This window comes from Capsicum annuum, chromosome 1 (genome assembly GCF_002878395.1).
Source record: "Capsicum annuum cultivar UCD-10X-F1 chromosome 1, UCD10Xv1.1, whole genome shotgun sequence".
Lineage (NCBI taxonomy): Eukaryota > Viridiplantae > Streptophyta > Magnoliopsida > Solanales > Solanaceae > Capsicum > Capsicum annuum.
This window is the reverse complement of record NC_061111.1, coordinates 163291874-163308037: the sequence shown is the minus strand read 5'-3', so window position 1 is coordinate 163308037 and position 16164 is coordinate 163291874.

Sequence of the window (16164 nt, the reverse complement as noted above, 5' to 3'; positions counted from 1 at the left end):
AAAATTAAAATATTTTAATTGATATTATATATGAAGATTCAGCTAGTCGTAATCATCTTCAAATAGTAATACTTTAGCATTTAGTAAAGTTCAATTGAACTATATGTAGAAATTCAAATACAAACTACTAAATCAATAAGTATTACAATTAAGATAAATTATGATATCTAGAAAGTGAACTTTCCGGCATAAATTTCCTCTAGTAGCTAGTGATTTGGAACAAGAAACGAATAACAATTTACCAAGAAAGACCTCATAATTCAAGCACATAGGCGGTTGTCCCCACATGGCCTAAGCTTACAAATATCAATGAATATAAGTAAATTTGCCCAACACGGCATCATAATGTTCTTACCTCTTCCGGATTCACCAGGCTTCACCACAATATCCACCTATTCCTTCGGATTTATTGTCCATCGTCATAATATCACACATTCATCCGGACTTAAATTGGGCAGCATCATAATATCAAGTATTTTCTTGGATTCATTGGGCATCATCATAACATAACATAACATAACAGATTCCTTTAGACTCGAACCGGGCATCATCATAATATCACGTATTCCTTCGAATTCATCGGGCATCATCATAATGTCACACATTCCTCCGGACTTGAACCGGGCATCCTCATAATATCACATATTCCTCCGGACTCAAATCAGGCATCATCATAATATCACAAATTTCTTCGAATACAAAAACATACATCCACATGCATAGCCAAACCAATAAGCATACACAAAAGCTTACAATATATAAAGAAGTAGGGATGTGGGATAACACTTTCCACTTTAATTTATTAATAATCTTCACACGTGATATGAGCATCGACAAGAGAATGAGTATTTACCAAACATGCACAGTAATCACTTAACAAGGGTATTCAAGTCATGATCACAAGATAATCCGATAATCAAGTGCAACCATCACAACTCCTACACATATGTCTATAGCTTGGACAATCACCACAAACCTAGGTCGGTAAGCATTTACTTAGTTCAAGCTTAAGGTTGGTCAAGTCACACTTCTAAATCCCTAGAATGCGAAGCTTACTAGAACATGTCTAGATTCTACCCAAAATTAGGCTAAGTCATCCATACCTCACCATAAGGGCTTGTAAATCCTTTCTTGGTCTATAGGGAAAGTTTCTTCAAGAATCCTTCCTAAGTCAACCCAACACCAAGGTCATCTCCTATCTAGGCATTATATAGGTCAATACACTCCTATGAATAGAGAAGTATACCATTCATGTCTACTTAGAACAACTATGGTATTCTCACACTAGTCATGAGACCACAATTAAGCTAACCAAGGTCCTAGACTAAGGGTCAAATATCATACCTTACAAATCCATGGACTATAGTAATTAATAAATCCCAAGTTCACCATTTAATCAACTATTGCCTAAATTTCCGACCCAATCATGCAAGATATCAATGATTACATTACAAACATGCTCAATATATACTACGAGTAAGCCTAACCTACCTTTAATCTAGGAAACTCACTAACCAACAAGCTTTTTCTTTCCTTTTCGAGAAGCTTCCCCTTTCACAAGCAATCCTATCAACAATACAATCTAAGCATTACAACAAGAATGAAAATACCCATTATAGAATCATTGTTCTATGGGTTTCAAATGGACACCAAAACTCCAATTGGGTTTCACCCTTGTAAAGGAGTTTCCAAGACAAACCCATAGCCTAATTATCTTTAGGAAGTTATAAACCTCTAGTAATTTGAGTCAATCACTCAATTTTGGGGATAATTTACCCACAATGATTTACGGGTTTTGAGTCAACAAACTATGAAATCAATATCAAATTAGAGAAATTCTTACCTTAGATTTGTAGCAAAAAGATGGATTACACAAGTTACTAAGCTCCTAATCAACCCACAAGACTTATTTTTTAAATTCACCAATCTTCTATGGCTACTAGGGTTTTCGTAGAAATGAAGAATGCCCCAAAATCATCCAAAATATCCTTTTATCCAAGTTTAGATAGGCCCATAAGGTCAAAACTTGTTTTTGACCTTCCAAACTCATTCACCATTTTTTGCAAACGAACTATGTAACCTCACTAAATTCGACATTCTGAACACATTGGTGAAGTTGGATTTTCCATCCAAGGTCATTTATGCAACTTATGGGTCTCACACCCATATAGTTTGATTTTTAACTTTTTGACTAATGGGTCGAAATGAGCTCGGGTGATGTGGGATCCAAACCAAGGGTCTATCTATCCTAAAATCAATATTAAATAGCTGCTGGCACAGTCATAATTTGCATCCAAAATCATTTTACTTAATTTTACGCTCGACCACTATTTGGAATCAACGAAGACTTTAAATTGGAAAAAATGGTTCTCAAAACTAAATGAACTGTCTGGTAACTGAACTAACAGTTCCAGCAAGTCACTAATGACTTGGTACAGCTATGGAGGAACTCTAACGGTGAAAATAAACAAGAACAAGGCTAATGACCTGAAGGGTCATTACAACATCCACTACCAAGGAACTGTCATCCCCGAAAGTTAAAGATAAGCAAGTACCTGAAGTCTCGAACAAGTGAGGATACTGGGACCGCATCTCACTCTCGATCTCCCAAGTATCTTTCTCTACTGGGTGATGCCTCCATTGAACCTTGATTATCAAAATCTCCCTAGTACGTAGTCACCTCATATCACTTGCCAAAACAAGCACGGGCACCTCCACAAAGGTCAACTAATCATCCAACTGGACTGAATCCCATCTAAGCACATAAGAAGGATCTAGAATATACTTCCACAACATAGAGACATGGAAAACCGGATAGACAACGACAAAGTCTGGAGGTAGAGCCAACTCATAGGCCACCTCACCAACCCACAAAGAATCTCAAAAGTACCAATATAGTGAGGGCTAAGCTTACCCTTCCTTTCAAACCTCATAACATCTCTCATAGATGAAACTCAAAGAAACACATAATCACCCACTCTGAATCTCAAGGCACAGAGTCTACGGTCGACATTGGCCTTCTGCTTACTCTGGGCAGCTCTCAACATATCCTAAATCACCGTGATTCTATCCAACGTGTCCTAAAGAAAATTTTTACCATAGGTTCTAACCTCAGATGTCTCAAACTATCCTATAAGAGAATGACACCTCCTACCATATAATGCCTCATAAGGGGCCATCTCAAAAATTGAATGATAACTATTGTTGTAGGCAAACTCTGTCAAAGGTAAGTGCTCATCCCACTGACCTCCAAACTCTATAACGCAAGCTCAAAGAATATCTTCAAGCACCTAAATAGTCTGCTTGGGCAAACCACCCATCTATGGATGAAAGACTGTACTCAAATCTACTCGGGTACCCAACTCCTCCTGGAATGCTCACCAAAACCTCAAAGTAAACAAAGAACCATGTTCTGATATAATAGACACAGGAACCCCACACAAATGAACTATCTCCCAAACATAAATCTGGGCTAATCTCTCAACAATGAAGGTCATCTAAATAGGAATGAAATGTGCCAGCTTGGTCAAATGATCCACAACAACCCATATACCATCATGACCATGGAAAATACAAGGAAAATACTAATGAAGTCCATAGTGATCCTTTCCCATTTCCACTCAGGAATGGGCAATCTCTGAGTCAATCCATTGGGATGATGATGCTCGGCCTTAACCTGCTGATAACATAAGGAACGGGCTGCAAAGTTCACCACATCTCTCTTTATACCATCCAACCAATACAACTTCCTCAAATCTCTACACATGTTTGCCATACCAGGATGAATAAAATATCCAGAACTATGAGCCTCATGTTGAATATACTGGATCAGATTATCAAGTCAGGAAACACAAATACGACCTTGAAATCTTAGGACACCCTCGAGATCCATGGTATGTCTCCTAGACTTGCCGCTCACTACCCGACCAAGGAGAAAGCATAACTTATCATCCTCAAACCGGCGATCATGAATCTGCCTAATCATAGAGGACCTTGCCACTATATAAGCCAAACCTTTTACTGGATCTGTGATGTTGAGACGAATAATCAAATTGGCTAAGGATTGAATTTACCGTGCTAATGGCCTCTAAGAAACTAAAATACATGCTAAACTACCCATACTCACTGCCTTGTGACTCAAGTCATCTACCGCCACATTAGGCTTACCTAGATGACATAGGATAGACGTATCATAATCCTTTAGCAACTCCATCCATCTATGATGGCGAGCATTAAGCTCCTTTTGGGTCATCAGATGCTGAAGACTATGATAATCAGTGAAAATCTCACAATGCACACCATATAAGTAATGCCTTCAAATCTTGAGCGCGAAGACTACAACCGCCAACTCCAATTCATGAGTGGGGTAGTTGCGCTCATGCACCTTAAGATTTCTAGAAGCATAGTCCATGACACGTCCCTGCTGCATCAAAAAACATCAAAGACCAACACCAAAAGAATCATAAAAACACTGTAATTCCCTCGCCCTCAACTTAAAAAACAAGTACTGGGGCGGAAGTGAGAAAATCCTTGAGCTTCCCAAATCTCATCTCACACTCCTCGAACCATCGAAAAGGAACTTCCTTCTTAGTCAATCTAGTTATAGTGGCTGATATGGTAGAAAACCTCTTAATAAAGCTCCTAAGTAATCTTCCAAACTAATAAAGATATGAACCTCAGTCGGAGACGTAGGCCTAGACCAATCACGAATCACTAAAATCTTATCCGAGTATACATAATTACCACCTTTGACACCACGTGTTTGAGAAAAGATACTGACTCAAGCCAAAACTCGCACTTGGAGAACTTGGCAAAAAACACATGATCTCGCAAAATCTAGAGCACAATCCTTAAGTATGTGTATGCTCCTCACTACTTATTGAGTACACAAGGATATCATCAATTAACACAATGACAAATAGTCTAGATAGGGTATGAATACACGATTCATCAAGTCCATAAATGCAGCGGGGGCATTAGTCAACCCAAAAGACATCACCAAGAATTCATAGTCACCATAACGGGTCCTGAAAGCTATCTTTGGGATATCCTCAACCTGAATCCTCAACTGATGGTAACCAAATCTCAATTCAATCATAGAAAACACTACTTCACCCTGAAGCTAGTCAAACAAATCATCAATATGAGGCATAGGATAATGGTTTTTCACCATCACTTTATTAAGCTGCATATAATCAATACACATATGCTTGGAACCATTTTTATTCTTTACAAACAAAATAGGAGCTCCCTATGGGGACACACTCGGTCTAATAAAACCCTTACCAAGAAGATATTGAATCTAAGAAGTTAGCTCCTTAAGCTTGACATGAGCCATACGGTAGGGTGTCATAGAAATAGATCAGATGCCAGTCTCAGGGTCAATAGCAAACTCAATCTCATGGTCAAGGGGAATACCAGGCAGATCATCAGGACAAACATTAAAAAACTCACACATAATAGGAATATAGTCAAGAGTGGGACTCTCTACACGGGTATCACATATATAAGCGAGATAAGACTCTCAGCCTCTCAATATAAGTCACCTAACACAAACATAAGAAATAATCCCCATCGACTTGCGGTTAACTGCTCCTTGCCACACGACTGGGGGTATGTCGGGCATGGCTAAGGTAACGGTCTTGGCAAAATAATCCATCACAGCATGATAGTGAGCCAACCAGTCCATGCCTTGTATCACATAGAAATCTAGCATATCCAAAATAATAAGATTATCATAAGTATCAACATCCCTAAATATCACAAGACATGATATGAACACTCGATCCACTACTAAAAAATCACCCACAAGAGTAGATATGTGTAATAGCAGGAATAATAAACCACTAGTCAAATCCAACGGTGGTGCATAATAAAAAGATATATAAGAATAAGTGGTTCTGGGATCAAATAAAGTACGAGCTAAATTGCGGAACACCAAAATCATACCTTTCACTACAATATGCGAAGTCTCAACCTTGGGTATAGTAGGTACTCCATATAGCTGACCACGCCTACCACCTAACTGGGCACCTAACCGACCTCCTATCCTTCCTGCCTGAGTACCACCTCAAGCACCCTAGTAACCATCTCTAGGACCTTGCGAACCACCTCTACCTAAAGGAGAAACTGCCCTAATGAGATGAGCTCCCTAGGCTAAAGCAACCATCACCCTATGACTAGGGAACTCTCTAGTGAAATGACCAAAAATACCACAATTAAAATAAGACTCATGAGAAGAACCAGAACTCACAAATCTGGCAGATCTGGTATAGCTACCATACCTAGCATAGACCATAGATGAACCTCTCAAATAAGTATCACCGCCCTTACTAGGCCGACCACTAGCAAAAAGTTGATCCCTATTAATGGTCTAAAGAACTGCCTAAACTGGTTGGCTAGTCTATCATAAGAGATTCCATTCCTAAATCGGGAACTTCCATAACTACCACCAAATCTACCCTAGAATCTAGGCCTTTTAACACGGCCCTCACGACTCCCCATGTATATTTTCTCCATCACTCTAGCTTGATCAGAAACCTCTGCAAAATTTATACCCATAGCAACTAGACTCTGAGTAGCCATCCAAATAGGGAGTCTAAACCCTCTAATAAAGCATCAAACCCTCTTATACTCAGTGTCTAAAATAGAAGTCCCATGTTTGTCCAACTCATAAAAATGAGTCTCATACTCGGCGACTGTCATAGAGCTCTGCTCCAGTCTAAAGAACTGATCCCTCAGTCAATCTCTAAGACTACAAAATATATACTTTACCAAGAACATCTCAGAGAATTGAGTCCATGACAAAGGAAAAGATCAAACTGGTCTAGAATCCACAAAACCCCTTCACCAGTGACGAGCAGACAAATCTAAATAAAATATGGTGTAATCTATAGCACGAGTCTCAATAAGTCCTAAAGAACAAATCCTATCCTCACAAGCAGTAAGAAACACAAATGCATCCTCCTAGAGCAGGCTGGGTCACAACTGGCGGTGTGGCTACCGGCTGAACAACTACCAGCGCAAGAGGAATCAAAATGCTAGGAGCTATAGTTGCAGGCTATGCCCTGATCCGAAAAGTCTGTGCACCATTAGATGGTACACTACTAACCATACTTAGTATCTGAATCAGGTCATTTTTATGCTATGAAGAATAAATAAAACCTAGTGGGGCCAGGACTGGTCCCTAGCCTACCGCTGGCTGTGATGGAGAAATCTCTAGCTCGATGCGGGGATAGGTCTTAGGGAAGACATCCTATCCTTTGCTCTAGCTGGAGACATATCTCGAGGTTGTTCTCGACCTCTAGGCATTTACTAATGGAGAAGGATTCCTTGGCCCAATCTTAGGACTCGCACCTCACATAGGGGGAGCACGTCTCCTCAATATTTCTGTAAAAGTAAGGTCAATAAAATACACAACAAACCAACTCAAACTCTTAGCATGATATGAACGAAAAAAATAAAGGACTCCTAAGAATGTCACATAGCCTCAGATAGGAAACAACATCAACGTTCTGATCCGCAGGACTCATTCAGACACTTTCTCTTATATTAATAATATTGATGAAACCTAGGCTCTGATACCAATTTATCATGACCCCATTTGAAGTCATGATGGAACTACCATATCCCATAGGTATGTAAGCTGATTCGTAATCCGGAGCTATGGCAATTGGTTACGTCAGTGAGACTGTCCAATATGGACTCTATATATGAACATAATATATAACAACAACATTTGACAACTAAGGAAAAACCGATATTCAAACACAAATCCCATGACCTGATATTATTAATACAAGATATTCTAAACTTGACAAGAGGAATTTACATTCCCAGAATCTAAAATATCTTATATAACCTCATACATTTGCCTCAAAAGTAAAATAAAAATAAGGATAGAGGGGAAAGAGTGCAACTCAATCTCAAAGAGCTCACCCTATCTCCGAATAGTCAACTCGCATGAACTAGCTCTACGGCACAACTAAGACCTAGGTCTGCACCAAAAAGGTACAAAAATGTAGTATGAGTACTAGAACATGGGTACTCAGTAAGTATCATCACCCGACAAATTTCAAATATAATGTAAAGACGATATAAAGTAAGACAGTGATTTAAAGTTAAAGGGTAGGATCAGACCTGAATCTCCTTTGATACTATTGTAACAACATCTCTACTACTAAAGCAATAACATGACAGATTATTTCAATATACTCCATAATCACCATAACAACTGAGTATCATTTCGAAAGCGTACAGTTATATACATAATAGAAGAACATCAACATGACATAATCATCATCAACTATCTTTAGAACATATAAAAAAGAACTTACCACGATGTCCCATGCTGCCAGGAAGTACACGAAAGAGAGAAAAACAAAGAACTCATCACAGTGTCCCATACCACTGGAGAGTACACAAAAGAATACAACCAATAATAACATAAAGCACAACTACTCTATTAATTTACCAAAAACCACAAATAGCACAACCCTGCCATGGCTCAATACTGAAATCCACTTCCAAATACCCATACCGTAATTCAACATAAGGAAAGCAACATTGTAATAGCATAGGCATGTAATCATTAATTCTATAACTCATTGATAAATACCGCAAAGTTCATACTAATTATACTTAATTTTTCAAAAGTCAAAAGATTACAAGTCTTAAAATCACTAGTCATCAAATTGGGGAAAAACTACAGGCCACCCATAGTATAGGTTATTCAACTATCATGAGGCCAATCTTTAACTAGCATCATCATGACATGAGTTATCAACTAAGCCATCTCAACTTCACATGTTAGGAGATAATTTAACCAATCATCACATAATACTAGATCTATCATCACTAAGCATGTTACAACCTTAAGGACTAGTTTCTATATTTTAATCAAGTAAAGTGCACCAACTAGTTTACTAGGTTTCTAGGATCCAAATAATAGTCATATATTTTAGAAGTAGCTAGTTATCACATAAGACACCTTACTAGGCAAGATTTCATAATATAACCTCTTTTTGAAGTCAAGTATATATATTAGGTTAGCCCTTGAATTTTTAAGCAAGTTTACACATAGTGCTAAGCCTTAACTCAATATTAGGCATAAATTTCCTCTAGTAGCTAATTTAGCATCAGCAAAGGTCACACCTCTTATATAATGATTTGGAACACAAAATGACAAACAATTTACCAAGAGAGACCTCATAATTCAAGCAAATAGGCGGTTGTCCCCACACGACCTAACCTTAAAAATATTAATGCATATAAGAAAACTTTCCCCACACGGCATCATGATGTTCTTAACTCCTCCGGATTCACCGGTCATATCATAATATCAACCTATTCCTTCGGATTCATCGGGCATCATCATATTATTACACATTCCTCTGGACTCAAATCGTGCATCATCATAATTTCACATATTCCTTTAGTTTTAATGGGCATCTCATAATATCACATATTCCTCCGAACTCAAATCGGGGATTATCATAATATCATGTATTCCTCTAGATTCATCGGGCATTATTATATTATCAAACATTCCTCCAAACTCGAACCAGGAATCATTATAATATCACATATTTCTCTAGATACAATAATATACATCCACATGCATAGCTGCCAAACTATTAAGACACAACAAAGCTCATAATATATAAAGAAGAAGGGATGTGGGATAACACTTGCCATTTTACCTTACTAATAAGCTTCACACGTAATATGAGCATCAACAAGATCATGAGTATTTACCAAAAATGCACAATAATAACTTAACAAGGGTATTCAAGTCATGATCACAAAATAATTTGATAATCTAGTGCAACTATCACAACTCCTACACATATGTATATAGCTCAGAAAATCACCACGTATCTAGGCCGCTAAGTATTTACTTAGTTCAAGCTTAAGGTGGGTCAAGTCCCACTTCTAAATCTCGAGAATGACAAGATTACTAACACATATCAAGCTTATACCTGGAATTAGGCTAATTCATCCATACCTCACCATAAGGGCTTACCAATTCTTTGTAGTTCTATAGGGAAAGTCTCTTCAAGAATCCTTCCTAAGTAAACCCAACACTAAGTTGATCTCCAATATAGGCATTATATAGGTCAATACACTCATAAGGATTGATAAGATACTATTCTTGTCTACTTAGAAAAACTATAGTGTTCTCACACTAGTCATGAGACCACAATTAAGCTATCCAAGGTCCTAGACTAAGGGTCAAATATCATACCTTACAAATCCATGGCCTATAGAAATTAATTAATCCCAAGTTCACTATTTAATCAAGTATCATCTAAATTCCCCTCCCAATCTTGCAAGATATCAATGATTACATAACAAGAAAGTTCATTATATACAACGGGTATGCCTAACCTATATTAAATCCAAGCAACTCACGAACCAACGGGCTTTTTCTTTTCTTTCTGAGAAGCTTCCCCTTCCACAAGCAATGCTATCAATAATACAATCTAAGAATTATAATAAGAATGAAAATACCCATTATAGCACCATTGAGCCATGGGTTTCAAATGGACACCAAAACCCCAATTGGGTTTCACCCTTGGAAAGGAGTTTCCAAGATCAACCCATAGCCTAATTATCTTAGGGAGTTAAAACCCTCAATTAATTTGAGTCAATCATTCAATTTTGGGGATATGAGTCATGAAACCATGAAATCAATATCAAATTAAAGAAATTCTTACCTTAGATTTGTAGCAAAAAGATAGATTACACACGTTACTAACCTCCTAATCAACCCACCAGACTCATTTTTTAAAGTCAACAATCTCCTATGGCTGCTAGGGTTTTCATAGAAATGAAGAATGCCCAAAAATCTTCTAGAAAGACCCTTTTATATGATTTAGAAGGGCCCGCAAGGTTAAAACTTATTTTTGACCTTCCGAACTCATTTGGACTCTATTTTTCACAAACGAACTTTGTAACCTCACTAAATTCAACATTCCAGATGCATTGGTGAAGCCATATTTTCTATCAAATGTCATTTAGCCCAATTATGGGCCCCACACCCATATATTTGGATAATTAACTTTTCAACTAATATGTCAAAATTAGCTCGGGTGTTGTGGGATCCAAACCAAGGGTCTATCTATCCTAAACTCAATATTACATAGATACTGATGTGGTCAAAATTTATATCCATAATTATTTTACAAAATTTTTTTCTTGGCGACCATTGGGAATTGATGAAGACTTCAAATTGGAAAAGTGGTTCTAAATACCAAACGAACCATCTGGTAACCAAACTATCGATTCCAATAAGTCACTATTGACTTGGGATGGCTATGAAGGAGCTCTATCAATAAAAATAAGCAAGAAAAAGTCTAATGACCTAAAGTGTCATTACAATAAGGGGCTTAAGTCCTAAAAACTTTACTAAGTGTTGGGGACTTAGTCAATTTTACGGACTATAAACTTTGAGGATTTTTAATTTGGCCTTCCCAACCCTGAGACATTATGTTTTAAGTTAATTCATGTTCAGGGATGTAAGAAATATGTCTCAAAGGGGTATCAGATTTTATGGACAAGGTTTGGGGCATGTTTGGTTTGCGAAACCAGAGGGTTATTGTGATAAGGACGCATCACAACAATAGTCCAATTCTTATATTCATTATAACATGGTGAGGGAATTCAACTACCAATATTATACTACATTGCGGTAAGCTTGTCGTGTCCATTTTTTAATTTAAATACCGGAGGGGCAATTAGTTCCTTTACTCCTCAACCCAATCATTCATAACATGATTTAGGTTATTTATTAGGATATTATTTTACTTTTTTTTCCAACTCACTCTAATGAAAACCATCTTCTTTCCCTAAGAACCAGAAATTCAACCCTTTTTCCCTAAGTAATCAAGAATTCAAGCTTCCCATTTCATGAACCTACAAGAAAGCACTAAGATTAGAGTTATATTCCCAAGTTAAGAAACTTACGGTATGTGGGACTATCCTAAACTCCATGGGAATAAGTTTTAATCGATTTATCAAGTTTAAAGATATATAATTATGTTTACAAAAAGGGTTGTTGATATTATTATGAATAGCACGTATCATGGATTTGTTTAAATGAAAGTATATGTTTGTCTTGAACTCTTTTCATAGAATTTAACCATATCAACATTTATATGTGTTTTTCAATTTTAAGAAGTTTAATTGAGAACATGAATAATGAAATGCCCTCTCTCATCATAATATCTCTTGAGTTCAAGTGTTGTAGGTTGTTCACATGTATGATTTTTTTAAGAAAAATTGGAGAGTGAATTTCTTACTATTGTGCATGGATTAATATTGTTTATGTTTCGAATGAGATGGTAGTTTCTTATTGTCGACGTGCATTATGTCAATTGAAAGATTTCATGGGTTTTAAGTAATCCAAACATGAGATGGCCACCATATTATTGCAATTTTGAGAAGAGAGTGTTTTGTGTAAACTCATTTGATAACCAGTAGAAAGAATCTCTCTTACATGATGTTTAAAGTTTTTTGGTGGTCATTAACATAATATTAAATAAGAAGGGCTACAAATACTTTATGGTATGATATAGATGACTTGCAAATCAGGGTATGACAATACCCAGTTATGATATGCCCTTAACAGGGTAAGAAATAAGATTTTTGCATAAGCATGAAGCATAATTTTAAAGAACTAAGAGTTAAATGGTTACCCAAAGACAGCGCGAGTTAAGATAACACAAATCCCAAAATCGTGTTTGCTGACATGGGATTTATGATATCCCATGATAGGGATTATACAATGGTGATGCCATTATGGAATATTACATTTATCACCACTTCGTCCTCTTACGGTAAATAGGGGGTTGGGTGTTTGGCCGACGAACAAATGACGAGCACATATAGCCCATAGGTACTACAATTTTTAGGGTGTATAGAATAAGATAAATAGTTGAATAATGATTTTAGAAAGTGTTTCAAAGCTTCTAATTGATGCCCAAGCATTTTCATTTACCTTATGCTAAAAATTTAATGAAATGCTCTCACCTACGTTGTATAAAAATATGTTATTTTACATTGTTTCACATTCCAGTACCTTTGTGTATTGACCCTCTATATATATTAGGTTTTGAGGCTCAGTCACGTGGTCCCTCTAACAAATATATCATTGTAAGATATTTGGAGTTGGTATGCCTCCTTTATTTTGGAAATCCTTTGTCCATGTTTTCATTTCATTTGATTTTTGTACATGGTCGACCGAGGTATTTATCCGAGTTTCACACAAAGTTTTGCTTTTAGTTTAGTAAATACTTCACAGACTTGTTATAGATTTTCTTATGTACTTATGTCCCATATTTGTTAAGTTGAAATAAATGAATAACTATGTTTCCAGTTTACTTCCACATTATTATAATAGATGAGTAATTATTATGATTAGAAGCTAAGATTTCTCTTAGGACTTCATGGTTTGAAAAGCACATCACGTCAAGGGCCTTGGTTTGGGTCATGACAAGCTTGTAGTTCAGGGCCCTAGGGTGTCTAAGAAGTAGCGTCTAGTAGATTCCTTTTTATTAGTGTGTAGTGTGCCACACATATGGAGGAGGCTACTAGGTGTTTAGGAATGTCCCTCTTTTCTTCATGTTCTAGTAGTGCTACAGAGTCTGAATGTCCCATAAATCATGATTTCCTATAATTTAGACATTAATCATGCCTCCTCATTGATCTAACAAGCAGAATATGCATGGTGATGATGTCCATCCTACTCATGGGATGCGGACCCATAATAAAGCTCGTACTTCAGAATTTAATGCTACTCCAGGAGTTTTTACAATCCTAACTAGTCCACCTCTGACTCTTTGGTCCCATTTTAACCATACCTAACCTCCTTTAAAAGAAGTCTCAAATGTTGAGTTCTGGAAGACCATCCATATGATTGCTTAGCTCATGGCTTCTCAGATTTGTAAGTCTAAAAATATAAGTTTTGTGCCTTGTTCATCTGAAACTACTCGAGTTGGTCAATTCATGAGGTTGAAACCACCCATCTTTACTGGCACAAAGGTTAAACAGGACCCCCCAAGGGTTTATTAATAAACTTAAGAAAATTTTTAGAGTCATGCATACTAGTAAGGTTGAAGGGGTTGAGTTAGAAGTCTATCAGTTAAAGGATGTAGCAAATCAATGGTACAATAAGTGGGAAGATTTGAAGGGTGGAGATGTTGAACTTTCTATATGAGATAAGTTTGTGTAGGCCTTCCTATATCATTTCTTTCCCCAGGATCTAAGGGAAGTAAAAGCTGAAGAATTTATGAATCTAAAACAAGGGAAGATGACTTTCAAAGAATGCACATTAAGGTTCTCCTAGTTGTCCCATTATACTTCAGAGTTAGTGGGCAACATGAGGGCTCACATGAGGAAGTTTTCATCTAGTATTTTGGATGATTTGATATTAGAATATAAGAGAGCTATGCTTAATAGAGATATATATTTCTCAAGGTTATGAGTGCATATACAACAGGTAGAATAGGAAAATAAGAGACAAGCAAAGGTGAGGAAAAAAGAAAGTCAAGATAAGAGGGATAGGTCTGTAGATCAGAATGTCACTCAGCAGCAAGGTGGAAATTAAAGTATGAAATGGTCTAAGTGAAATTTTAGAGCAATTCTCAGTACTCATCTAGTGTACCTGTACCTAGGCCTTTGGCTGAGCAGCGGTTCCAGCAAGTAGATGGGCCTAGAGCATAGGGTACTCAATCTCATAGGAGCGTAACCCAAACATTTTGGCAGTTTTCTCTTTGAGGTACTTGTGGAAGAAACTATCCAGGAAAATGCCAGTGTAAAAGCAACATGTTCTACAACTGTGGCTCAGGAAGACCATATTGAGAGATACTACCCCTCAACCATTAAGAATATAGGAGGTACTAGGTCTCAAAATAATTCTATAGCCCCTCAGCCTAAGGGTACTAATTCTGCTACTAGGGGTGGTCGCAACCGATTTATTCTTTATCTAATCGCTAGGATACAAATTCTTCACCAGATGTTGTTATGGGTATGTTACAGATTTTCTCCCATGATGTGTATGTGTTACTTGATCTCGGGTCTATCATGTCTTATGTGACCCCTTATGTGGAAATTAGTTTTGGTTTTGAGCTCAAAAATATTTCGAAACCCTTTTCTAGTTCTACTCCTATTGGTGATTCTATTGTTTCTAAGAGAGTTTATAGAAACTGGGTGGTGCCTATTTTTCATCGTGATAATCTAACTGATCTTGTAGAACTGGACATGATTGATTTTGATGCTATACTAGGAATGGATTAGCTTCATTCATGTTATGCTATATTAGACTATAGGACTAGAAAGGTTACTTTCTCTTTTCCTAATGAGACAGTGACAAAGTGGGAGGGATATTCTCTAGCACCTAGGTGAAATTCATATCTTATTGTAAGGCCCATAAGCTCATATTAAAGGGTTATTTATATCATATTATTCAGGTTAAAGATTTTGGTACTAAAAGTCCTTCCCTTCAGTCTGTTCCTATAGATAATGAATTCCCAAAAGTTTTTCCTGATGACTTTCCCGAGATACCACTGATAGGGTGATAGATTTTGGTATTGACCTATTGCTGGATACTTGACCTATTTCTAATCGCCATACAAAATGGCTCCTACAGAATTGAAAGAATTAAAATAATAGCTAAATAACCCTCTTGATAAAGGCTTTATTCATCCTAGTATCTCTGTTTGGGGTGTGTCAGTCCTTTTTATGTGAAAAAAGATAGTTCCCTCTGTATGTGTATAGATTATTGTCAACTGAAAAAAGTCATAGTTAAAAATAAGTACCCTCTACCCAGAATTGAGGATCTCTTATACCAACTCCAATCTTCCAAATGTTTTTCCAAAGTATACCTTCATTCACGATAACATCTGTTAAAGGTTGGAGAAGCTTACATTCACAAAACTGCTTTCCGAACCCAGTATGCTCATTATGAATTCTTAGTTATGTCCTTCATACTGACTAATGCCCCATCCAAGTTTAAGGACATTATGAATAGGGTGTTTTATTGGTTTCTATATCTAATTGTCATAGTCTTTATCGACAACATCTTGATTTACCCTAAGAGTGAGGAGGATTATGCCAATTACCTCTGAATCATCCTTCGAACTCTTAAGGATCGTGAGTTGTATG